This window comes from Tursiops truncatus, chromosome 17 (genome assembly GCF_011762595.2).
Source record: "Tursiops truncatus isolate mTurTru1 chromosome 17, mTurTru1.mat.Y, whole genome shotgun sequence".
Taxonomy (NCBI): domain Eukaryota; kingdom Metazoa; phylum Chordata; class Mammalia; order Artiodactyla; family Delphinidae; genus Tursiops; species Tursiops truncatus.
Genome location: NC_047050.1, coordinates 3,553,723 through 3,580,789, shown reverse-complemented (window position 1 = coordinate 3,580,789; position 27,067 = coordinate 3,553,723). Strand labels below are relative to the sequence as shown.

General features: G+C 46.1%; 1 protein-coding gene across 1 annotated transcript in view; it reads right to left on the bottom strand.

The window, feature by feature from the left end:
• The window catches only part of LOC101317476 (RP1 axonemal microtubule associated), a 303,982-nt gene extending 277,117 nt beyond the window's left edge, over positions 1-26,865 (bottom strand). The window contains 2 exon segments of the mRNA XM_073794757.1: positions 25,340-25,887; positions 26,083-26,865. The gene's annotated coding sequence lies outside the window, so the exon portion shown is untranslated.
• Between the last annotated feature and the right edge of the window lie 202 nt (positions 26,866-27,067).

The following is a 27,067-nucleotide window of genomic DNA, read 5'->3' as shown; positions in this document are numbered from 1 at the left end:
CAAGACATGGAATCAACCTCAGTATCCATCAATAGATGAATGGGTAAAAAAGATGTGGTACATATACACAATGGAATACGACTAGGCCATTTAAAAAAAAAAAAAAGAATGAAATGTTGCCATTTGTAGCAACATGGATGGACTTAGGTTAAATGAAATAAGTCTGACAGAGAAAGACAAATATTGTATGGTATCACTTATATGTGGAATCTAAAAACTACAACAAATTAGGGAATCTAACAGAAAGGAAACAGACTCATAGATATAGGAAACAAATTAGTGGTTACCAGTGGGGAGAGGGAAGTGGGGAGGGGCAGTATAGGGGTCAGGGACTTAGAGGTACAGACTATTATGTATAAAATAAGCCACAGGGATGTATTTTACAACACAGGGAATATAGCCAGTATTTATAGTAGTAACTATAAATGGAGTATAACCTTTAAAAATTGTGAATGACTATGTTGTTCACCTGTAGCTTGTGTAATATTATACATCAACTATACTTAAATTTAAAAATGAAAAAAATTACACACCTAATGACAGACCATCAAAATAGATGAGGCAAAAACTGACAGAATTGAAGACAGAAATAGTTCTACAACAATAGGTAGAAATTTCAGTACCCCACTTAAAATAATGAATAGAACGACCAGACAGAAAATAAGTGAGGAAATAGAGGACTTAACACAAAACCCAACTAAACCTGACAGATATATACAGAGCACTCTACCCAAAAACAGCAGCACACACATTCTTCTCAAATACACATGGGAGTTTCCAAGATATACTATATGTTACACGACAAATTAAGCCTCAAGAGATTTAAAAAGATAGCTATCATACAAAGTTTCTTATCTGATCATGGCAGGATAGTTAGAAATCAATACAAAATTTAAACTGGAAAATTCACCAAATTGTATAAATTAAACAATACACTTTTAAACAACCAATGAATCGAAAAAGAAATTACAAGAGAAATTAGAAAATTATTCAAGACACATGAAAATGAAAACACAACATAACAAAACTTATAGGATACAGCAAAAATAGTGCTAAGGGGAAAATTTAAGCCATGAATGCTTACATTAAAAAAAGAAAACAAGAAATACCCCATATCAACAACCCAACTTTACAACTTAAGGGACTAGAAAAAAAGGAACAAACTAAACCCAAAGCTTGCAGAAGGAAGGAAATAATAAAGATTAGAGCAGAGATAATGAAATGCAGAATAGGCAAACAAGAAAGGAAATAAATGAAACCAAAGGTTGGTTCTCGAAAAAGATCAACAAAATTGACACACCTTTAGCTAGATGGACTAATAAAAAAAGAGAGGAGACTCATAATATTAAAATCAGAAATGAAACTGGAGATATCACTATCAATTCTACAGAAATAAAAAGAATTCTATGAGAGTACTCTGAACAACAGTACACCAAAAAAAACTGGATAACCTAGATGAAAAGGACAAGCTCCTAGAAACACAAAACCTACCAAGACTAAATGATGAAGAATAGAAAATCTGAACAGATCTATAACTAGTGAGGAGATTGAATCAGTAATCAAAACTTCCCAACAAAGAAAAGTCCTGGACCTGACAGTTGGTGAATTTTACCAAACATTTAAAGAAGAACTAATACCAGTCTTTCTCAAATTTTTCAAAAATTTGAAGAGGGAAAGCTTCCCAACTCATTCCATTAGGCCAGCATAACTTTGATACGAAAGCCAGACAAAGACACCAGAAGAAAAGAAAACTACAGACCAATATCCCTTATGAACACTGATGGAAAAATCATCCACAAAATACTAGCAAATAGAATTCAGCAGCATAATAAAAAGATTACACATCGTGACCAAATGAGATTTATTTCTGGACTGCAAGGACGATTCAACATAATGAAAATCAGTGTAATATGCCCCAACAACAAAATAAAGGAAAAGAACCACATAGTCATCTCAGTTGACGCAGATAAAGCATTTGACAAAATTCAACACACTTTCATGGTAAAAACACTCAACAAAATAGGAATACAAGGAAATTACCTCAACATAATAAGAAGCGTATGTTAAAAACTCACAGGAAACATTATACTCAACAGTGAAAGACTGAGAGCTTTTCCTGTAAGATGAGGAGCAAGGCAAGGGCGCCTGTTTTCACCACTTGTGTTCAACATAGTACTGGACATTGCAGCCAGAACAATTAGGAAAGAAAAGGCATTCAAATAGGAAAGGAAAAAGTAAAATTATCTCTGCTTACAGGTGACATGATCGTATATGTAGAAAGCCCTACAAACTCCACAAAAAAAAAAAACTGTTAGAACTAATAAACAAATTCAGCAAAGTAGCAGGAAACAAAGTTTGAGCAACCTCCTAGAGTAATGAAAATAAAAACAAAAAATAAACAAATGGGACATAATTCAACTTAAAAGCTTTTGCACAGCAAAGGGTACCATAAACCAAATGAAAAGACAACCTACAGAATGGGAGAAAATATTTGCAAACGAAGTGACTGACAAGGGATTCATCTCCAAAATATACAAACAGCTCATGCAGCTCAATATCAAAAATACAAATAACCCAATCAAAAAATGGGTGGAAGATCCAAATAGACATTTCTCCAAAGAAGACATACAGATGGGCAAGAGGCACATGAAAATATGCTCATCACTAATTATTTGAGAAACGCAAATCAAAACTACAATGAAGTATCACCTTACACCAGTCAAAATGGCCATCATCAAAAAGTCTACAAACACTAAATGCTGGAGAGGGTGTGGAGAAAAGGGAACTCTCCTACACTGTTAGTGGGAATGTAAATTGGTAAAACGATTATGGAGAACAGTATGCAGGTCTCTTAAAAAACTAAATAGAGAACTACCATATGATCCAGCAATCCCACTCCTGGGCATATACCCAGAGAAAACCATACTTTGAAAAGATACATGCACCCCAATGTTCATTGCAGCACTAGTTAAAGCCAAGACATGGAAGCAACCTAAATGTCCATCAGCAGAAGAGTGGATAAAGAAGATGTGGTACAGGGCTTCCCTGGTGGCACAGTGGTTAAGAATCCGCCTGCCAAGGCAGGGGACATGGGTTTGAGCCCTGGTCTGGGAAGATCCCACATGCCACGGGGCAACTAAGCCCATGCACCACAACTACTGAGCGTGTGCTCTAGAGCCCGTGAGCCACAGCTACTGAGCCCATGTGCCACAACTTCTGAAGCCCACGTGCCTAGAGTCCGTGCTCTGCAACAAGAGAAGCCACTGCAATGAGAAGCCCATGCACCACAATGAAGAGTAGCCCCCGCTCACCACAACTAGAGAAAACCCACACGCAGCAACGAAGATCCAAAGCAGTCAAAAATAAAAATTAAATTAAATTTTTTAAAAAAAGATGTGGTACATATATACAATGGAATATTACACAGCCATAAAAAAGAATGAAATCATGCCATTTGCAGCAACATGGATGGACCTAGAGATTGTCATACTGAGTGAAGTAAGTCAGACAGAGAAAGACAAATATCATATGATATCATTTATATGTAGAATCTAAAAAATAATGGTACAAATGAACTTATTTACAAAACAGAAATAGAGTCACAGATGTAGAAAACAAACTTATGGTTACCAGTGGGGAAGCGGGGGGAATAAACTGGGAGATTGGGATTGACATATACACACTACTATATATAAAATAGATAACTAATAAGGATCTACGGTATAGCACAGGGAACTCTACTCAATACTCTGTAATGACCTATATGGGAAAAGAATCTTAAAAAGAGTGGATATATGTATATGATATATGTATATGTATAACTGATTCACTTTGCTGTACACATGAAAGTAACACGACATTGTAAATCATCTATACTCCAACAAAAATTTTTTTCGAAGTCAACACACAAAAATCAGTTGCATTTATATGCATGAACAATGACCTGAAAAGGCAATTACAGAAACAAATTCCATTTACAGTAGCATCAAAAGAATAAAATACTTAGGAATTAACCAAGGAGATGAAAGACATGTACAATGAAAACTACAAAACATTGCTTAAAGAAATTAGAGAAGGCACAAGTAAATGGAAACACATTCATGTTCATGGATTGGAAGACTTAATATCATTAAAATGTTAATACTACCCAAAACAATCTATAGGCTCAACACAATCCCTATCAAAATCTCAATAATGTTTTTTGCAAAAATAGTGAAACCAATCCTAAAATTCATATGGAATTAAAGGAATCCCAAGGCCCAAACAGACAAAACAATCTTGGAGGATTCACACTTCCTGATTTCAAAACCTACTACCAATCCACAGTAAACAAGACATTGTGGTACTGACATAAAGGCAGACATATAGACCAATGGAAAAGAATACAGAGCCTATAAATATACCCTTACATACATGGCCAAATTATTTGTGACAAGGGTGCCAAGATCATTCCATGGGGAAAAGACAATCTTTTCAGCAAATGGTGCTGTGAGAACTAGATATCCACATGCCAAAGAATGAAGTAGGACCTTTACCTCACACCGTATACAAAAACTATCTCAAAATGGATCAAGGACCTAAAGGTAAGACCTCAAACAATAAAACCTTTAGAAGATAACAAAATTTGAAGGACAAATGCTTCATAGCATTGCCCTGGGCAATGCTTTCTTAGATATGACACCAAAGACACAGGTAACAAAAAAAAAAACTTGAGAAACTGGACCTCATGAAAATTTTTAAATTTTGTGCATCAGAAGACACTATCCACAAAGTAAGCAGGCAACCCACAGAACAGAAGAAAATATTTGCAAATCATATGTCTGATAAGGGGTTAATATCCAGAATGTACAGAGAAATCTTAAAACTCAGCAACAAAAAAAAACATACAACCCAACTGAAAATTGGACAAAGAACTTGAATAGACATTTCTCCGAAGAAGACACACAAAGGACCAAAAAGCACAGGAAAAGATGCTTAACATAGCTAATCATTAGGGAAATGTAAATCAAAACGAGATACCCCTTCACATCTATTAAGATAGCAACTATCAAAACACAAAAAACAGAAGAGAAAATAAGAAGTGTTGATGCAGATATGGAGAAATTGGAACGCTTCTGCACTGTTGGTGGGATTGTAAAATGGTGCAGCCACTGTGGAAAACAATATGGCTGTTCCTCAAAAAATTAAAACTAGAATTACCACATGATCCAGCAATTCCACCTCTGGGTATGTATCCAGAAAAAAATTGAAAGCAGGGTCTCAGAGAGATTTCTATAAACCTATGTTCATAGCAGCACTAGTCACAATAGCTAAAATGTGGAAGCAACCCAAGTGTCCATCCACCAATAAATAGATAAGCAAAATGTGATATAAGCATACTACGGAATATCATTTAACCTTAAAAAGGAAGGAGATTCTGCAATATGCTACAACATGGGTAAAACGTAAGGTCATTATGCTAAGTCAGATAAGCCAGTGACAAAAAGACAAATACTGTATGATTCCACCTGCATGAAGTACTTAGAGTAGCCAAAACCATAGACACAGACATTGCGACGGTGGTTGTCAGGGACTGGGGGGAGAGGAGAAGGGGGAGTTAGCGTTTAATAGGTATAGAATTTCAATTTACATGATGAAAAGAGGGACTTCCCTGGTGGTCTGGGGGTAAGACTACGAGCTCTGCATGTAGGAGGCCAGGTTCGATCCCTGGTCGGGGGAACTAGATCCCGCATGCATGCCACAACTAAAGATCCCACATGCATGCCACAACTAAGACCCAGCACAGCCAAAATAAATAAATAAATATTTTTTAAGAAATGAAGAGTTCTGGGGATGGATGGTGGTGATGGATGGCACAACATGAATTTATTTAATCCCACTGAACTGTACACTTAAAAATGATTAAGATGGTAAATTTTATATTATGTGTATTTTACACAATAAAAAAGAAAGAAAATAGGTATGTGGTATATGACGGAATGCTACTTGGCAATAAAAAGAAATGAAGTACTAATACATGTTTCAGCATGGATGAATCCTGAAGACATGCTCAGTAAAGGAAGCCAACCACAAAAGACCACATACTGCATGATGTCATTTGTATGTAATGTCCAGAACAGGCACATCTACAGAGCGAGAAGATAGGTTAATGGTTTCCAGAGGCCGGGAAGTTTCGGGGGGGAATAGGAGGCGATTGCTAACGGCATGGGGCTTCTTTTTGAAGTGATCAAAATATCCTAAAATTGGTTGTGGTGATGGCTGCACAACTCTGTGAATAAACTAAACACCATTGAATTATACAGTTTAAACGGGTGGATTATATGATATGTCACTTACACCTCAATAAAGCTGTTATTTAAAAAATTTTGAAAAATTGGACTTCTTCAAAATTTAACATTTCTGTTCTAGAAAAAAGACACCGTTAAGAGAGCAAAAAGATAATCCATAAACACGATGATCTTTGCAAAGTGTATGTCTGAGAAAGGGCTTGTATACAGAATACGTAAAGAACTCTAAGAACAAACAAACAAAAAAAGAAAGCAACTAATCGCAAAAATGGGGAAAGTTTACCAAAGAACACACAGAGGTGGCACACAAGGACACCAAAAGACACTCAACATCATTAGCCACGAGGGAAATCCGAATTAAAAACATGAGATACCCGTACATACCTATTAGGATGACTAACATGCCTAACATCAAAACAACTAAACAAAAAAAAACGAAAAACAAACAAACAAAAAGCCAGCTAAACATACTGAGTGTTGGTGAGAATGTGGAGAAACTAGACCTCTCATTTGCTGCTGGTAGAAACTGAAAGGGCTGTAGCCATTTTGGAAAAGTCTGTCAGTTTCTTCCAGAGTTAAATATATTTACCCTACAGAAAAGAAAATCTATATCTATACAAAGACTTGAACAAGAATGCTGGTAGCAGCTCTATTTGTAATAACCAAAAACTAGAAAATGTCCAACAACAGATGCATGGATAAACGAATTGTAGTTTATCCACCCCATGCAACACTACTCAACAACAAAGAGGAGAATGGGTGAATGATACATACAAATGTATGTGTGAGTCTCAAAAGTCATTATTCCAAATGAAATAAGCCAGACCAAAAACTAGTGTCTACTGTGTGATTCCATCTACATAAAACTCTAGAAATCAAAGGCTAGTCTATAATGACGGAAAGCAGGTTCTTCCTGCTGGCTTGGGGATGAGAGGAGAGGCAGGAAAGAAGGACTACAAAGAGACACATGAAAACTTCTAGGTTTTGTGGCTATTTTAACCCTTAGATCCAGCCATGCCTGAAACAAGTGTTACTGCTAAACATTTGAGTTAATGTGAGTGAATAAGATCATTGTTACTTAAGCAAATTTGGGGTGGATTTTCTGTTTACATGGAACTAAAATTTCCACCAAATTATAAATTAGAACAAGACCTGAGCTGGGGTGGTAGATGGAGGGAAAACGGTTTCTACGAGTCTAAGTAGTATCATAATGCTATACATAAATACTTGTACATGCAGCCCTTCTAAAGAAGAAGAAGATGGAAGAGGGAGAGGAGGAAAAGACATGGATTTTCCTTAATTTTATATATATATTTTTTATAAATTTATTTTATTTATTTAGGCTGCATGGGGTCTTTGTTGCTGCACGCGGGCTTTCTCTAGTTGCGGTGAACGGGGGCTACTCTTCGTTGCAGTGTGCGGGCTTCTCACTGTGGTGGCTTCTCTTGTTGCGGAGCTTGGGCTCTAGAGCACAGGCTCAGTAGTTGTGGCATGTGGGCTCAGTAGTTGTGGCGCACGGACTTAGTTGCTCCACGGCATGTGGAGTATTCCTGGACCAGGGCTCGAACCCGTGTTCCCCGCATTGGCAGGTGGATTCTTAACCACTGCGCCACCACGGAAGCCCTCATTTTATATTCTTAAGAACTGAGCGCCACCCTCATGAGACTACTCACGACATAATCAAATCACACATTCAAGTGTATGTTTGATTTGTACCCCCTTCTGCCATGAAACTGATCCCGAAAAGCACCGGGTCTCATTTTCACCTAATATCAAGATAAACTCATGCTATGAAATTCATATTCTTGCATTCTTTATCTATGTTTAACAGAGGAGAAAATTCTGTTTTAAATAGGATGTGTGCAGGACACATTTTGCTTCTCAACTGCAAAAACAAGGAGCTTTAAAGTAAATCAGACACTGCAAAGTACTTCTACAATGCCTTGGAAAGAGCCCAGACTCTTAAATAAGTCCTCCCTGGTAAATGGTGCTGCCACCCTCTATGTGAACGATAAGCCTATTCCCTTGATAACTCCAAGAAACATCACTGAAATGCATTTCAGTCTGATAAGAAAGAGAGTGGATATATGTTCAGATCTTGGAATGTTTAACTCATTGTGGGAAAGTTCTTTTTTCAGAAGTGTTGCTCAGGACTTTCTCTTTCCCGGTGCTTTATAACTTCTCCTCCAAACAGGCTGGGTGGCTTGCCTGCTTGACCCCTCAGGCTTCGTACACACTATAAGCTTCATCCCCTGTGAGGACACTGTGCTCTTAGTGTACAGTTGCTTATGGAATATTTCACACATCCGTTGTTTCCTTCCTCAAAAACATTTGATGATTCTGCCTTGCCTACAGAATTAAAGTTCAAACACATCCACCTGATTTTCAAAAGCTTCTATAATCTGACCTCAACTCATTGTAATCAATATAAACAAACACTTGGAGTTCAAGTACTTTTCATTTATTTCATTTCCTCCAATTAAATTAAAATTGATTTGACTCCCCATGTGTGTGTAACAAGAAGTACCGTTTCACCCCGTTAGGAGCCCCCCTTATCCTCTTCTGGATCATGCACGAACCCCCAGCTCTTACACAGTCCCAAAAGAGCCCCCTTGGACATCCACTACCAACTGGGCAAGAGCCCCTGGGTCTCTCAAACCATCGCTGCTGGGGTTACCATAATCTCTGCCATCCAGGACTGCCTTCAAATCTGTCCTGCCTCTGTCCCAAAGCAAAGGCTGGCAGGGACTTCTGAAGGTAACCGCTGCCTCTGTATGCCTTCATTTCCTCAAAGCCACACCTGATTCAAAGAGTTTCTTACTATATTTACCAAGTCGTAACCTAAGCATCCAGTCCTCCTAGTTACAAGAATGGCCATTCCCCTCTGAGCCCAGCTGCCCCAGAGACAGTTTAGGGTCCACCCATTAGGGACCCCTAATCACTAGAGGTCCAGTCCAGGGTGAAGAGCCACCCCTGCTGTTGAGTCCCCCTCATTTACAGCTCCCAAACCACCACATTCATTCCACTCCCTTCTCACACTGAGTTGTTTGATTGCCTCTAAAGGTGGGGTGTAAAGGAGACAGATCCCAGAAACATAAAGTGTCCATTCACCCTCTTGGGAGATTACTTGCCAATGATGTGTCACAGAGAAACAAGAAAGACTCTTAAGAAGGTGCTCCTCCTTTCCAATATTGTACACAAAGTCCTAGCCAGTACAACAAGGCAAGAAAAAGAAACAAAAGGCATCCAAATTTGAAAAGAAAAAATAAAACTGTCTTTACTCACAGAGGTCCTAATTGTCTACGAACAAAATCTCAATCTACCAAGGAGAAAAGAAAACTAGTGAGTTAGCAAAGTCACAAGATCAAGTTTTTAAAAGCAACTGTATTTCTATAAACTAGCAGCAAACAATCAGAAATTGAAATTTATAATATAGTAATATTTGTAGCAGCACCAGAAAACATGAACTATTTTACGGATAAGTCTAACAAAATATGTGTGATTAAAAATACAAAATACTGGGCTTCCCTGGTGGCACAGTGGTTGAGAGTCCGCCTGCCGATGCAGGGGACATGGGTTCGTGCCCCGGTCCGGGAAGATCCCACATGCCGCAGAGCGGCTGGGCCCATGAGCCATGGCCGCTGAGCCTGCGCGTCCGGAGCCTGTGCTCCACAACAGGAGAGGCCACAAGAGTGAGAGGCCCGTGTACCGCAAAAAAAAAAAAAAAAAAAGTACAAAATACTGATGAGAGAAATCAAAGAAGACCTAAATAAATGGAGACATATGTTCATAGATTGGAAGGCTCAATATTGGTAGATTGTCAATTCTCCCCAAATTAATTTATAGATTTAACTCAATCTCGATGAAATTGACCAGTTGGACTCTACAATTTATATGGAAAAACCAAAAGACCTAGAATAGGCAACACATTTCTTTATAAAGTAGAACAAAGTTGAAGGACTCATACCACCTAAATTTCAACACTTACTATAATTCTACAGTATTTAAAACAGTGTGGTATTTGTTTGTTATAGATCACTTGAATGCAACAAAAAGCCAGAAATAGACCCACACATGCATAGTCAAAAAACTGTTTTGTTCTGTTTTGTTTTTAACAAGGGTGCCAATGTACCTAAATGGAGAAAAGATCGTCCTTTCACCAGGTAGTGCTGGGACAGTGGAACGTTCATAGGTAAGACAGTGAACCTCAATCCACGTATAAAAATTGACTCAAAATAGATCGTGAACCTAAATGTGCAGCCTAAAATTATAAAATTTCTAGAAGGAAATAGAGGGAAAGATACCTGTGAGCTTTGGTTGGGCAGAGATTTCTTACACGGGAAACAAAAGCTCAAACTATAAAAACTTGATAAATTGGACATCATCAAAATTAAAAATGTATCTTCTTCAAAAGACACATTAAGAAATAGAAATGCAAGCCACAGACTAGCAGAAAATATGTGCAGTATAAATATGTGACAGAAGACCTGTACCCAGAATATACAAAAGGATGCTCTCAACTCAGTAATAAGAAGAAAACAAAGGATCTAATTAAAAAGGATCTAAGAGGGCTTGGCTTCCCTGGTGGCGCAGTGGTTGAGAGTCCGCCTGCCGATGCAGGGGACACGGGTTCGTGCCCCGGTCCGGGAAGATCCCACATGCCGCGGAGCGGCTGGGCCCGTGAGCCATGGCCGCTGAGCCTGCGAGTCCGGAGCCTGTGCTCCGCAACGGGAGAGGCCACAACAGTGAGAGGCCCGCGTACGGCAAAAAACAAAACAAAACAAAAAAAAAGGATATAAGAGATGAGAACAGACACATAAAAAAGAATGATACATGGATGGCAAATAAGCTCATGAAAAATCCTCAACATCATTAGCCATCAGAGAAATACAAAGTATATCACAATAAGACACCACTACACACCTATTAGAAGGCTAAAATCCTTAAAACACCATAGCAACTGTTCAAGTGCATTTGACACAACCAGAGCTATTATTCATTAGTGGCAGGAACAGACAGTGGTATCAGCATGTTCGAGAACACTCTGGCGGTTTCTGAAAGTGTTAAGCATATATATGGACCGTACAACCCATACACTTCACACAGTATTTATCCAAGAGAGACAAAAGCGTGTATCCACACAATGATCATGTTTATAACCGGTCTCTTCATCACAGCCAAACCAGCCAATTACCCCAAGGTCTATCAACTCATAAAAGGATAAACAAATTGTGGTATAGCTCAACAATGGATGACTGACTACTCGGCAATTAAATAAAAAGAACAACTGACATATGCAACAACATGGGTGAATCTCAAAACCATTAACCATGACGCCGAGCAAAGCCGCCAGACGTAAAAGAGTAAATTTAATATGATTCTGCACATATAAGTTGGGGTGGACAAACTTTTCCTCATTCCTCCCGCAAAGCAACCAAAACCCTGGACATAACATACAAGACAAACAGAAGAAGACTCTGAAAGGTGGCAAGAAAAAGGCAAACCGGCCAAAGACCTGAGGACCCAAGAAACAACACGGTGGTGAGTTCTCCGGGTTTTCTTTCTGCCTCATATACCCCAGACTTCAAGTTGAAGAGGCTAACAGCACAGAAGTGTCAACAGGCACAGACAAAACGACAACGACACCTGCTCTCTCCAGCCAAAGGCCGAGAAAGGGGCAGCCTAGCAGGACAGACAACTTTCAGACAATGAGCACAGTGCTCGGGTGAAACAACACAAAAACAAACAAACAAAACACATGGCCCACCACAGTACCACAAGCCAAGGCCACGGGGGCAGTCTCCGCTCCTATCTCTCAGGCTCTGCCAACACCCTACTGCTGGAGGCCGTAGCTCTCATCCCTACCAGCTGGGAACAAGCCCTCTACCCACAGTGTCAGTGGAGACAGCACAGACAGCCTGGACTCCCACCCCCCCTTGCAGTAGCAAGGCACCCCTCTCCCACTGGAGTGACGTCAGAGGAGCCCTACTGGGGATTCAGGACTTTCACAGCTGCCCAGCTGCAACAAAGCCCACTTCCCCACTGCAGGGTCAGCGGGATCCACGTGGGGAGCCAGAACTCTCACCCCCAATCAGCAGCAATGATTCCACGCTCAGCCAACAGAGGCAGGATGGGGAATGTGGACTTATACCCCACCGGGCACTAAGCAGGGGGTGTTCTCATTTCTCCTCCCAGCCAGAACGGTATAAAAGAAAGCTAGGGGGCTTCGCTGGTGGCGCAGTGGTTGAGAGTCCGCCTGCCAATGCAGGGGACATGGGTTCGTGTCCCGGTCCGGGAAGATCCCACATGCCGTGGAGCGGCTGGGCCCGTGAGCCATGGCCGCTAAGCCTGTGCGTCCGGAGCCTGTGCTCCGCAACGGGAGAGGCCACAACAGTGAGAGGCCCACGTACAGCAAAAAAAAAGAAAGCTAGCTGAAACAGAAGGTTTAAATAAAATCCAGTCTCATAATATAACATGAAAATATCCAGGTTTCAATTGAAAATCATTCATCATATCAAGAAGTAGGAAGATCTCAAACTGAATGTTGGTTCACAAATTGGCCCCCATACAGAGGGCCAGGAGAGACTGAAGAAAGAGGCAGACGACTCCAGATTAACAGGTGACAGGCTTAATAAGCAAGGGAACTTGCATTCGAGGCTTGTCTTGGGATGCCGGAAAGATAGTCCATCTCTGCATCCACCAGCCAGAATATTAAAAATTTACGTCACGGCCTTAACTGGTCCAGTTGCGTATTCAGCCTAGATGGTCTCAACAACAGTGCTCTCAGGCTTCCCTGGTGGCGCAGTGGTTAAGAATCCGCCTGCCAATGCAGGGGACACAGATTCGAGCCCTGGTCCCGGAAGATCCCACATGCCGCGGAGCAACTAAGCCCATGCACCACAACTACTGAGCCTGAGCTCTAGAGCCTGCGAGCCACGACTACTGAGCCTGTGCACCACAACTACTGAAGCCTGTGTGCCTAGAGCCCCTGCTCCACAACAGGAGAGGCCACCAGAATGAGAGGCTCACACACCGCAACAAAGAGTGGCCCCTCTCACTGCAACTAGAGAAAGCCCGCGTGCAGCAACAGGGACCCAACACAGCCAAAAATAGGTAAATAAAATAAATAAATTTATTTTAGAAAAACCAGTGCTCTCCCAAGGTTGTGACCTTGAAAACAGCTCCCACAGTGGGAATGGTGGGCAGAGCATACATTCCAAGGATGGGTGGGGGTGGAGGGGTGAGGAGCCTCCAATTGCCCTGGTCCAGCTTGGGGTCAACCGGCGGTCGCATCCTCCCAATTTCCTCCTACTGCACTAAGTAAAGACAATCAGGTGACAGAGATATTAGAATTCTCTGACCAAGATTTTAAAACAGTCATGATGCAGATCTCTCAATGAGTAATTACAAACATGCTTGAAACAAATGAAAAAAATATAAAGCCTCAGATAATAAGTAAAATGTGCAGCAAAGAAACAGAAAATATAAAGAAAAACCAAAGAGAAATTTTGAACCGAAAAATACAATAACAAAGCAAAATTAAAAAGTTTCAACCACAGAGTGAGGGATAGAGGAAAGAATCAGTGACAGGAAAACAGAAAAATACAAATTACTCAGTCTGAACAACAGAGAAAATAGATTTAAAAAAATACAATGAACAGAGTCTCAGGGACCAGTGCCTATGTGATGAGATAAAGTAAACGAAGACAAAAAAACATTTTGAAAGCAGCATTAAAACCAGAGAAAAAGAATACCTTACTGACAGGGGGAAAAACAAGAAATCAATGAAATGAAAATCAGAAAAACAATAAAGAAAATCAATGAAGCAAAGAGCTGGTTCTTTGAAAAGATCAGTAAAATTAACAAACTTCCAGCAAGACTGACAAAGAAAGACAGAAAACAAAGACTAGCAATACAGTAGTCTCCTCTTATCCATGGTTTTGCTTTCCAGTTTCTGTTGCCCATGGTCAACTGAGGTCTGAAAATATTAAACAAGAAATTTGTTTAATATTTTAAACAAACAAGAAATTTCCTAGCTCAGATGGTTTCACTAGAAAATTCTCCCAAATAATTAATGAAGAATTAACATCGGGGCTTCCCTGGTGGTGCAGTGGTTGAGATGCAGGTGACATGGGTTCGTGCCCCGGTCTGGGAAGATCCCACATGCCGCGGAGCGGCTGGGCCCATGAGCCATGGCCGCTGAGCCTGCGCGTCCGGAGCCTGTGCTCCTCAATGGGAGAGGCCACAACAGTGAGAGGCCCACGTACCACAAAAAAAAAAAAAAAAAGAATTAACATCAATTCTACACAATGTCTTCTAGAAAACAGAAGAGGTGGGAATACTTCCCGATTCATTCTATGGAAATATTATTACTCTGATACCAAAATCAAACAAAGACAGAAACAAACAAACAAAAAAGTCTATTTCGATATTCAAATCTGTCTCTTCAAATCTTTTGCCCATTTTTAAACTGCTTTATTTGTCTTTTTATTGTTAAATTGTAAGAGTTCTTTATATAGTTCTTTGATACTGGACCATTATCAGGTACACGATCTGCAAATATTTTGTCCCAGGTTGTCTTTGCACTTTCTGGTTCACTTTTCACTTTCTGATACACAAAAGTTTTTAATTTTGATAAAGTCCAATTCATCTATTTTTTCTTGTTGCTTGTGCTTTGGATGTCATATCTAAGAAACCATTGCCTATTCTAAGATCATATAGCTTTACCCCTTTATTTCCTTCTACGAGTTGTATAATTTTAGGTCTCTTGCTTCAGTCTTCGGTCCATTTTGAGTTAATTTTTGTTTATGGTGTGAGGTAGGGATTCAACTTCATTCCTTTGCATGTAGACAACCTCTTGTCCCAGCACCATTTGTTGAAGAGACTATTCTTTCCTCATTGAATGGTCTTGGCACTCTTGTCAAAAGTCAACTGGCGGGCTTCCCTGGTGGCGCAGTGGTTGAGAGTCTGCCTGCCAATGCAGGGGACACGGGTTCAAGCCCTGGTCTGGGAGGATCCCATGTGCCACAGAGCAACTAGGCCTGTGAGCCACAACTACTGAGCCTGCACGTCTGGAGACTGTGCTCCACAACAGGAGAGGCCGCGATAGTGAGAGGCCCACGCACCGTGATGGGGGGTGGCCCCCGCTCACCGCAACTAGAGAAGGCCCTCGCGTGGAAACGAAGACCCAACGCAGCCAAAAATAAGTAAATATTTTTTTAAAAAAGTCAATTGGCAATGGATGTAGGGGTTTATTTCTGGCCTTTTAATTCTACTCCATTGATTTATAGGTCTATCCTCATGCCAGTACCAGACTATAGTCTTGTACAGTCGGCCCTCTGTATCCTTGGGTTTCACACCCACGGATTCCACCAACCACAGAACGAAAATATTAAAAGAAAAAAATTCCAGCAAGTTCCAAAAAAGCAAAACTTGAATTTGCCATGTGCTAGCAACTATTTACATAGCATTTACTTTGTATTTATAACTATTTACATAACATTTACATTATATTAGTATTATAAGTAATCTAGACAGAGATCATTTAAAATATATGGGAGGATTTCACAGGTTATACACAAACACTATGTCATTTTATGTAAGCGACTTGAGCATCTGCAGATTCTGGAATCCAGGGAAAGTCCTGGAACTAATCCCCCACGGATACTGAGAGACAACTGAACTCAGGAAATGTAATTCCTCCAACTTTGTTATTGTTCTTCAAGATTGTTTCAGCTATTTGGAACCTTGCTTTTCTATAAACATATTAGGATAGAAGTGCATCATTAAAAAATACAAATCTTGGGCTTCCCTGGTGGTGCAGTGGTTGAGAGTACGCCTGCCGATGCAGGGGACACGGGTTCGTGCCCCAGTCCGGGAGGATCCCGCGTGCCGCGGAGCAGCTGGGCCCGTGAGCCGTGGCCGCTGGGCCTGTGCGTCCGGAGCCTGTGCTGCGCAACGGGAGAGGCCACAACGGTGAGAGGCCCGCGTACCGCAAAAAAAAAAAAAAAAAAAAAAAAAAATACAAATCTTTCCAAAAGTAAGGTACAAATGTACTGTAATTCCACTTTGAATTCCTATTATTTTTAAAGTGGACAAAGCGATGTCCAGTATTACCCAAACATAGGCTTGAAAAGTACTCATGCAAGGAGATTTGCTGTCTTGTTTTGCTTCTTATGATGCGTGGTGGTGAACAAGTATCTGTTATCGCCTGTGTCCAATTTAGTATGTAATTTTGCGTGTCTTACCTATCACATAATAAACAATGTTAAGTGAAATACATTTTTGAAAGGAACACAGAGATTGCGAGGGAGGTAATAAAGGAGAGTTAAATTCTGGTTCTTGGTTTGACATGTGGCTTAGAATCAGACTTGAGATCTTGTCTGAACAGAGGGGAAGAGAATTCCAGGGGAAGTAGCAGGAAGTGGCAGGGCGAGGGGGGCAGCAGGGGCAGCCCAGGGTAACCTCGCGAACTCCATAGATGCATGAATGTCACCATGCAGAGTGCCTCAGCCCTCTTGCTGCACCGCAGAGAAAGCTGCCTTCCCGGTGAGGCTGTGGGTTCACTGCCCAGGGCAGGGGTTAAGAAGAGAGTAGACGTGAATGCTTCCGGCCACACTCCATCTCCCACTCCGGCAAGGAGGCAGGGTGGAGGCCCTGCCTCTGTGCCTTCACTGTGGCCCACGAGAGGGTCAAACCCTGTCGCGCTGGGACTTTTAAACCAGTAAATGATTTCCGGAGGAGCACCAGAGAGAGAACTCCAACAGTGGCCAGGTAAGTACAAAGGCATCTGTCCGTTCCCCCTCCTTCCTCCACACTCCCCCGGCCCCAGCACACACAGCAGGAGCTGGCCTTCGAGAGGGCATATCTGTGAGACAACCAGGGCCCTCCTCCAGGACCGAGATAGGGTCCCTGCTTAAGCCCTCGGGGAGGAGAATGGAAGGGATAAGATTTCAACTAAGAGTGAGGCTTTACAGTGAATTGACCTTTTACATTCTTCTTTCTCCAAATAAGTAAAACGGGTTAGATTTTAACAACTAAAAGTAACTAGAAATAATAAACTCTTCCTAAGAATTCATTAAACAGCAAGTCAGGGAGAATTTCAGAGAGCATCATCGAAGCTATACTTGGAGAGAAACACAAAACTATTCTGTGTTTATATCCCAGGGAAATAAGACTGGTCAGTTACCTGGTCACTATAGGCTCAGGCCACAGGGTTTGGTGCAGACGCTCTGCCCCAACCCGCAAGGATACACCAGGTCAGAGGAACACAGATGTCCTACTAATACCATCACTCAGCTCAGCACGCTACAAATACTTCTAACCCTTGCAATGACTCTGCAGGTAGTCTCTATTATCCACATTTTATAGAAGAGGAAAAAGAGCGGTTGGGTGACAGTGGTCTCCCTGGGATGCGACCCACCTGTCTGCCTGGGCCCTGCCCACCACGGCAGCAGCTTGCCCTGACTCTCCTCAGAGCCCCTCACAAGCCCTCCGCACCGCCTCGGGCTGGTCCCTCCTCTGGGCCCCCTTTGCCCAGCTTCCCAGATGGACTTTGCTGCTCCCAGCCTCTCCCAGAACGTCTCTTCCCACGGTTCCCCCCATCTTTCGGCTTTCAAGTCTCCAATAACCCAAGACCCTGAAGCCAGCTCGTTTGACATGATCGTGGAGGGGGCAGAGGAAACACTTCTCCGGGAGCCCCCGAACCAAGAAAACAGGCTGGAGCGCGGCCCCAGGGAGGAAGCAGGGCGGGTCGGCCGGAGAGGATGTTGACCCCAACGGGTCAGACGTGAGGAGGGGCCCTCTGGGCAGAGGGAAGTGAGAACGGGGACTGCCTGGAAGAGATTGTTCACGCTTTCAAGCCGGGCCAAGCTAGATGAGTAATGCCAGAGGCTGGCGGCCCGGAGGCTCCCCGCGAGGAGCGGGGCCGTGCGCCCCACTGGGTCTGGGGGTGGAGGGGCGGGCAACCCACGCAGTGATCCAGCCCAGGGGACCGCTGGGGACAGCCTTCGGGTTCTCCTGAGTGGCCTAAGTGGCACCGGATGCGGGGCCCACTTGGGAGGCTCCCTTTCTCTGTCCCTTGGACGTCTCGGCCCTTAGCAATGAACCCCTGAGTGAGGCGTGGCGCTGGCCGCCGGGGGTCGGGGATGGGGGATGCTCCTGCCCGGGGATGAGTGGATCGTGGCCTCCGGCTTTGAAGCTCCTTGGTTGGCTGTCTGTCTCTGCAGGGGTGCACCTCTCAGGTCTCTGGGGCAGTATTTTTGGAGACTGTGACACTTCTCTGGAGAAGAAAAATTGGAGAGAACCCACGTTTCCATGTCCCTGCAGGGCTCTCCTCCCTCCTGGGAAACTCTGCGTAAGCCACCAGCTTTCTGAACCTGCCGTTAGACCTCAGGTCAGTAGTGCCCATCTTGACACAGGGCATCATCCCTGTGCCTGTACGACAGCTTCAAGGAACCTGGGCAGCGCTGCTCAATATTAGGAATAAAAGGATCTCTCTGGAGGTCAAGTGTGGGAAGTCAGGCACCTTCCGGGCTGAGCAGACCCCGAACCATAGCCTGAGGCTTTGCCTCAGCTATCAACATGGAGCTGATAGGAGGGGAAAATGGTTTTGTTACTAATGACTTTTCGAGTTTAGCACCTAGTGATCAAGAACAATTATTTCAAACAGGAAGTTCTCAGAAGCAGGACACTGCTCATAACACTTATCTGTAAACCCGTCACTGACGGCAAAATGGATAAGAGACGCTCGTTTGCTCAGCCTTGAGCTGTTGTTGCTGTCGGCAACATGTCTGAACCCTGGATCTCTTGCCCCTAAACTAAAAGCATCCAGCCCCAGGTTTCCAGAGGGAGGCGGAGAACTTCCTTTTATCACCAGGAATCGCCGCCACTTCTTCCTAAGTCTGTTCCAGTCTGAGCGGGTTTTCCTGTTTCACCATCGCTCCATTCTGCATTTCAATGGTAAGCTCCTTGCCTTCTGTTCTAACTTCCCTCCTTTATATCCCGGATGACATGATTAAATCCCACCGGCTGGCGGGTGTGTGTGTGTGTGTGTGTGTGTGTGTGTGTGTGTGTGTGTGTGTGTGTGTGTGTGTGTGTGTGTGTGTGTGTGTGTGTGTGTGTGTGTGTGTGTGTGTGTGTGTGTGTGTGTGTGTGCGTGTGTGTGTGTGCGTGCGCGTGCGCGTGTGTGCGCGCGCGCGTGTGTGCGCGCGCGCGCGCGCGCGCGCGCGGCGGCTCAAGAACTCTGCACTGAGAGGGTTACAGCCCTCCCTCCTCTGCTCCCCCTGCAGGGTTCCAGTGACCATGCGGGGTCGGGCCCAGGTCCCCTGGCTGCACAGCCCCGGCGCCCTTCACCTCCCCGCTCCAGCAGCCCCATCTGGCTCACTAGGAGCACCCTGACCCACATCATATAGCATCTTGGAAGTCCCTTCTGATTCCCCTAGCATTCTGGCTTCTCCTTTGTGGGTTTTTTTTCTTTTCTTTTTTTTTTTTTCCCCAAGCCTAACAGCTCTCTCCAGACCTCATTTCCTCCACACCCATCTCCATTAAACCTTCCAGCCAAAATCTGACCAACATTCCCTGGCCAGCTTGTCTGTCTTCCCCACGGCTTCCAAAAGCCCAGCTTTGAAAGCATCCTCCTGTCGCATTTCTGTGTGTCTGCACTGGAGCTCTGCGCACGCAGCCCTGAAGATGGAACCCAGTCTGTGGAAGCCCGTCCCATCTGGGCCTTCAACAGTGCACTGAGGCTCTCTGGCTGGAACTGCTCTTCTCAAATCCAGGGCTCCACCCTTCGCCACACCCCTACCATCCTCTCAGGTCACGACTCCACCCTGATTTTACAAAAAAAAACAGAAGTTACCTCCCGGAGTTTCCTCACCCTCTCATCCCCCCTTCCCCCAACCTGGACTCAGAAATACCTTCTCCACCCCTACCCACCTTCCCCACTTGGCCGGCTCTTCCTGCAAGGCCTCAGGTAAACATCAGCTCCTCCCTGGGGCCTCTGCATCCACAGGAAGTGCTCAGTACAGGTCAGCTATTATTATATTTAATCCATGCCCCTTCACACAGCGTCCATCACTCTGCTTTCTGCCATGACAATACTTTATCGCACTGACCACACATTAACAATTCTTTATCTTCATGCCTTTCCGCATATAAAACCACAAGCTCCTTGAGAACAGGGAATGTAGCTTTGTTCATCTTTGGAAAGAGTCGGGTGCCTGGCATTTAATAGATGCTCAATAAACATTCAATGAAATAAATACATAAATAACTGACTTCTCGGGTAGCTCTGAGGTCAGTATTTTCATCTATTTCCTAGCCATGATCAGAATCACCTCAAAAGATTTAGAAATTTTAAACACCCTGACTGCAGGCCAAACCAATTTGGTTAGAATCTCTTAGGGGGAGATCAAGCCTCAGTCTTCCTTCTGAAAAACTGATTGTACAGTGCAGCTGGCTTTGATAATCACCGGCTTGTGGAAGGCAGTGGACTCAGAAGATTTAAAAGGTATGGAATTCTCATATGTTGTACTACAGGAGATGCCTGACTGTAATCTACAAGAAACAATCAAACAAGAAATTGATTCGTGAAGTGTTAAATAATAACGAAGTTGGGGTGAGATCAGTGGAAATGCGCAGTGGGTGGGGGGATGACTCCAACACCAGGGCTGTGTCAGCTCAAGTCCGCCAGGTTTGCAGCCTTGGCAGTCCAGGTACTCCCTGTTCATTGCCCTGGTGCCTTTAGCCAGCATCACGGTTCCCCAGTGCTATCACACCTGTGCTTCTAAGTCGACCATTTACAGGACTTTGGAGACAAGCAACGTAACCACGGCGAGCTGTAAGGGGCAGGCTGTGTGGGGAGGTGAAGAGCTGGGCAGATGTGGCCACTAGGCAAAAATGAGCCAGAACTGTCCAGTGGCTCTTCTGAAATGACTCTGTGTTTGTTCCCGAACTTGACATGTTGTAAGTCGTGAACGGTCCCTAAGAAGTCAGTGTGGGTAAGGGATCTAGGATCGGACACTCCAAGCAGGGTGTGTCGGCCTTATCTGGGGGTTTGTTAGAAATGCAGAGTCTCGGCCCTCCTCAGTCAGAATTTGCATTTTATTGAACAAGAGGCAAGCACGCTCACGTTTGAGAAGCTCTGCTCTAGACCAGACCCGATGCAGACGAGCTGCCCTGGCCTGTGACTCGGCATTGCTAACAAGCTCCGAGGCAAGGCACGTGCTGCCGCCTGCTGCCGTGGGCTCCCCACAGTCAGTACTTCCCTCTGACAAGCAGAGGAATGGGCCGTCCTATCTGCAGCCTGCCTTCCCCGGGGTATGTGTTAGGAATCCCTGGGTTCCAAGTGAGAAGAAAACCAACACCAAGGGGTTTAAACAGTAAACGACTTGCATCTGCTCACGTAACTGAAGAGTTCACAGGTCTGGCTCACTCTCTCCCGGGAGCCTGGACACTCAGGCTCAGTACTGTCACCTGGAACGTGGGTTCTCTGGTGGCCCTGCTCTGTCCCCATGGCGATGGCTTCACCTGCACTCCACCGGGTGTCTCCCTCCCCATCATGACCTGGGATCCCCGAGGTCGAGAAGGGCAGCAGCTAGCCGAGATTCCTTCCTGCCATCCGTTACATTTCACACACACAGTATGGCAGTCAGTTTTATCCACTTTAGTCTGAAGTGCTGTGCTGAACTCCCTTGTGTGGAGCTGATTCTAGGAAAGCCTGGACTTTTCCTACCCCAGGAGACGTGGTCCCCATCCCCCTCCCCGTGGCAGCATCCGCAGGTCCCCTGTCCTCTAGTTCTGTAGGTAGGTCTGGCCAAGGAGAGGTACTATCAGAAAGTCAGGAGAGCAACGGGATTTTTTTCCAGGATCTATTCTCTGGCCCCAGCCCGCTGGGCTCTAACTGGCATAGCTTCATTCCTCTTCCCCAAGCCAGAGCCGCTGGCTGGCAGGACCCCTAAGGCTACCAGTACCCTGGGCTCCAGTAACTGCCTCTCCCTCTTCCCGGGCACAGCTGATGGATGACGCTCTGAGCTACTGCCTGGCTTAGGAAGCTGCCAGAGTCTCCGCGGAGTCCCCTATATAAACGCTCTGTTTGCTCCTTGACCTTTCTCCATTCAGCATTTGAATTATGCCATCTGTCTCCTGAGGGACCCCGACTGACACAGACGCAACTTCATTGTGCGGAAAAATATAAAATCTCCATATACGGAGAATCTTTTTAAGCTTCGTTTACAAATTTACAGGAGTCAATAACCAAGACGTCTAGGAACAGTGATTTGAAATGCAGAAGATACACAATAAATGTTAAATGTTTAAAACCCACTGGGATAACTTTAGAAGAAAAAAGTGCTTTCTACCCCGGTTCATTGATTTTTCACTTTATAAAAATAATCACACTTTCAGGTCAGAATAAGGTGCATATACAGAAAATGGGGACAGGTGGGCTGCACACACACTGCAGCAGAGCACATCTGGCACCGCCCCCTTTGAGATGGTAACAGTGTTAACCGTTGTTCTTACCGGAATGTTCATCCTGAGAAAGACAGGAAACTTTCATAGACTGTGACGGTTATAGTTCACAGTGATGGCAACGGAACTCCGAGGACAGAGCCCAGGCCTTCAAGCCAGCACCGCAGCCGAGCGCTCCGCGGGGATTGTGCGGGCTGTGCCCGCGCGGTCCCTCAGGGCAGCGCCTCGGGCGGGGGCGGCTGCAGCGGCATCCGGAGCCCATAGCGCCGTAGTTCGTGTGCGGGACGCTGGGGGGCGGCAGGAGGCCCCCCGGCACCGCGGGGCGCGCGGGCTCCGGGCCCCGCCGGGGGTGCAGGGCCCCGGCAGCCGGACGGTCCCCGGGCAGCGGCGCGGCGAAGAAGGCGGGGTCGGGCTCCTCGCCGTCCAGCGGGGACGTGTCGGGCGTGGGCAGCGGGTAGCCGTCGAGCGGGGGCGCGCCCAGAGCCTGACAGGGACGGGGGGATCGGTCCCGTCGCCCGGCCGGTCCTGCAGGGCCCAGCGCAGCGCCGCCTCCTCCAGGAAGGCCGCCCCTCTGCCCGCGCCCGCCTATAGCTGCAGAACGAGTCGCTCCCGGACCCTCAGAGCGCGGGCCTCCCTCGAGCCGGCGGGAGGCCGGCAAAGCGGCGCCCCGCACACTCCATCATCCGAGTGAAGACCGTGTGGAGGTTAATATTAACCATTTTGCCTGACCAGGGACACCAGGACTCCGCCAGCCAGAGCGTGCTGCGGCCGATTTCACCCACCCCGACCGAATCGGCTTCACGGGACGCGGGCTCAGTCCGGAGATACTAGGGTCCTGGAAGGGTCAACTAGGCCCCCCGGCAGGCCAACCCCTGCCCCAGAAAGGCGGGCAACTTAGGGACGGTGACCAGGAGCGGGGACCGCCGGCGGGGTTTTCTATCCACCGCTGGGCTGCCAGCACCCCTGGGATCCGATACGGAAAGAACCGGTCCTGTTAAAGATTGCACTTAGGACGCGCACGGTTTCTACCTCTTTCGTCTCGGGTGAGATGTGCTCTCCCACCGGGTCCGCTCTATTTTAAATGCAGGTCCTCTCCGTTCATGTTCACAAACTCAGTCTTTGCATGAGTGTGAGGGAGCCTTAAGACTGTAATTGTACATTAAAGGATTAGCCAACATACACACTTACATGGGACTGGAGACGGGACAAGTGGGCCTGACCCCGCAGAAGAGCGGAGAAGACCACCAACCAGGTAAACAGAGGTTCAGTTTCTAGGAACACAAGAACACCATACATAAATCTGAAAAGGCAAGCTGCAGACTAGTAGGGAACATGTGATCCCACTAGTGGGGGTGGAGGGGAGAGGAAACCCTACGTGTCTTTATGATTGTGTATGCAGAGAAAACGAGGGCAAGGGAAAACAGGACTGGAAAGCGGTCACTAGTTTTCCCTTGATTTTCTACTTAAATTTTTTTATGAAAAAAAGAGGAAATTATTATTATTTGCAGTACGCGGGCCTCTCACTGTTGTGGCCTCTCCCGTTGCGGAGCACAGGCTCCAGACGCACAGGCTCAGCGGCCACGGCTCACAGGCCCAGCCGCTCCGCGGCATGTGGGATCTTCCCAGACAGGGGCACGAACCCGTGTCCCCTGCATCGGCAGGCGGACTCTCAACCATTGCGCCACCAGGGAAGCCCAGGAAATTAAAATTGTTAATGACGCTATTTACGCAGAAGACAAATGATTTTGCATTGGTAAGATGAAAATAAAGCCTGGCCATTTTATTCCTTCTTAAAAAAAAAAAAAGCCAACTCTCCCTCAACTTGGAAAGACTGAAAGCAGAACGAGCTTGAACTCCTCACAACTAGAGGCCACGTCTCCTGGCTTTTCAAACACCAACTTCAGCATCGAAAAAAGACCTCAAGACAGAAGCCTGTATCACTTGAAGTTTAAAGCTTTGCACATTTTTCTGAAAGGGACTGTTGAATGCATTTCCAGCTTTGTTAATGATCAGCAGTTTTATCTAAGTCTCTAAATTTCCTCCCTGAAAAAATAAAGGAATCAGCTCCCTGTTTGAAAACTTGGAATAAGAGCGTTCGAGTTTTTTTTACAGAACCTTTGCCTGATTAGAGGACACCTTTAAAACCTTTCCCAAGACCGCAGAATTTTGTATTCTTTCTCACGTACACCTGGAGATGGTTAACAGTTTGATCTTGGGCCTAATTTCATCTCGCGCCTCCAAGACGATTCAGCACCTGCCAGTTGTTTCCCTACGTGTAAAATTCGCGGTACAGGCGAGTTCTCAGAGGTAGAGCCACGGACCCAAGCGGTGGTCAACCCACGCGGATTTCTCCGAGCCCGGCCTTCCCCCCGCAGAAGCCCCCTCCCCTCGCTCCCTCCTGCGTTCCCGGCGCCTCCCGGGGCGGCCGGCGCAGCTCCGTGTCCTGCGGGCCCAGGGCCCCGCGCCAGCAGCCCGCGCTCCGCCTTAGCCACACCTCGAAGATGCCGGATGGAGACTCGCCCTCAGCTCGGCCCGAGGCCCCAGGACGGCGTCCCGCCGCCCGCCGCCGCCTCGCCCCTCACCTTCACGTCCCCGAGGAGGCTCAGCCTGGCGGTCACGGCGGGCAGCGCGCTCCGGGGCTGGCTCTGCTCGTCACTGGCGTACCCCGCTTCCGGGCTGCTCATGGCGCTCCAGTCCTGCTCGGCGCCCCGCGACCCTCCGCCGGACACGCCAACCGGGGGGGAGGGGGTGGGGAGGGAGATGCCCCGCGGGACGCTCGCGCCCCCCGGCCGACCCCGTCCCTCGGCCCCAGCCCGCGTCGAAGCCAGCGCCCCCGCCGGCCCAGTGACACCGCGGATGCCCCCAGGCCTGGGGGCCTTTATCGTACAGACGTGGCCCTTCGAAAACCCCTGCTCCCGCCGCCGGCTGCACCCGCGAGGCCGAGAACCCGGGCGCCGGGCACCGCGACGCGCGGCCAAAGCTCACTAGGGCGCGGCGCATGGTTACGGGTTTACTTTCTCCTCGGCAGAAGGTCACAGGCCGAGACCCAAATGCCTCCCCGCCTCGGAGGAGAGTCAGTCCCGGACGCCACGTTTGGCCCTTCTGAGGTCCCCGCGCGGCAGGCCCTCTCCTGAACGATACAAAAGGGAAACCCTTCGAGCCCGATTCGCCCCGGGCCGCGCACACCGGTGCTGGGCGGGCACCGGGGCGCAAAGCCACGGGCGCGAAACGCCTCGACGCGAGCGCACGATGTCGCGGTCTTTCTGTCCCGGTCACCAGGGTGGCCGTGCTCTCCTCCACCCGCACCAAACCTAAGAGCTTTTACCTTCTAAGTTGCAAGTCACTGCAGAGTCTGGTTGACATGCTCCCCTGAATTAGTAGCAGCCGGAGCGCGGTTCCCGGCGAGGGGAACGCGGCGCCCTCGGCTTCCAGCGCCTTCTGGGCCCGGAGACGCACGCGCGGCAGGGACTCGCCGCCGCCTCCCGGGACCTAGACCCGCGCGCGGCGGAGGGTGGAGGTGGGCGTGGAAACCGACAGCCGAGCTTAGGGTTTGCCCCTTGACACGATCTTATTTTTCCTTTGTGTAAAGGTTTAGGGACACTACTTCTCTTTCCTAATGGGTGTAAGAAGAGACCGAACCTAAAAATCACAACCACGGTGGGACGCAGTCCTGATTGTCTGGGATTGATTGAAATGCCGTGAAGCGGACGCTGTGCTTTGTAATAACACGTGCATCACTATTCCATCTGCTCCCTTCCCCCGCCACACGCAGAAACTTTATCCCAAAATATCCACCTCCGCCGGAGAGAGGGCAGCTCCTGGGAGAGATGGGAGCACCGGTATCCTCACATTTCACAGTGGGGAGTCAAGGCTTCCAGCCTTTGCGATGAAACAAGGAAAAGGGTGTGTTATCCCAGTACTTTAGAAGGCAGCGGTAATCAATATAAGAAATGGAAATAAGGCAGTAACTATCGTTCTGTTCGGAGGAACGCAGGACGTACTTGGCTATTATAGCAGGAAGTCAGTGTCTAATAGGGATAAACATGGAATGAGCCTCGCAGGCATGTTAATTAATGAACCGCCAGAGGAACAGTTATTAGTGTAGGTAAAGCCCATTTCAAGCAAAAGAGGGGCAGGGGGATTGACTAACACGTGGAAGGGGGGCTGGGGAGGGACGAGACCTTCCTACGGCTCTTAGTTTCTATTACAAGCCCCTCTGTAATGTTGCTTTGCTGTTGTTGTTGTATTTTTTTTTGTAAGCATGCACATCATTTTAAATTTTAAAATTATTTTAAACGAATAAATAAAAC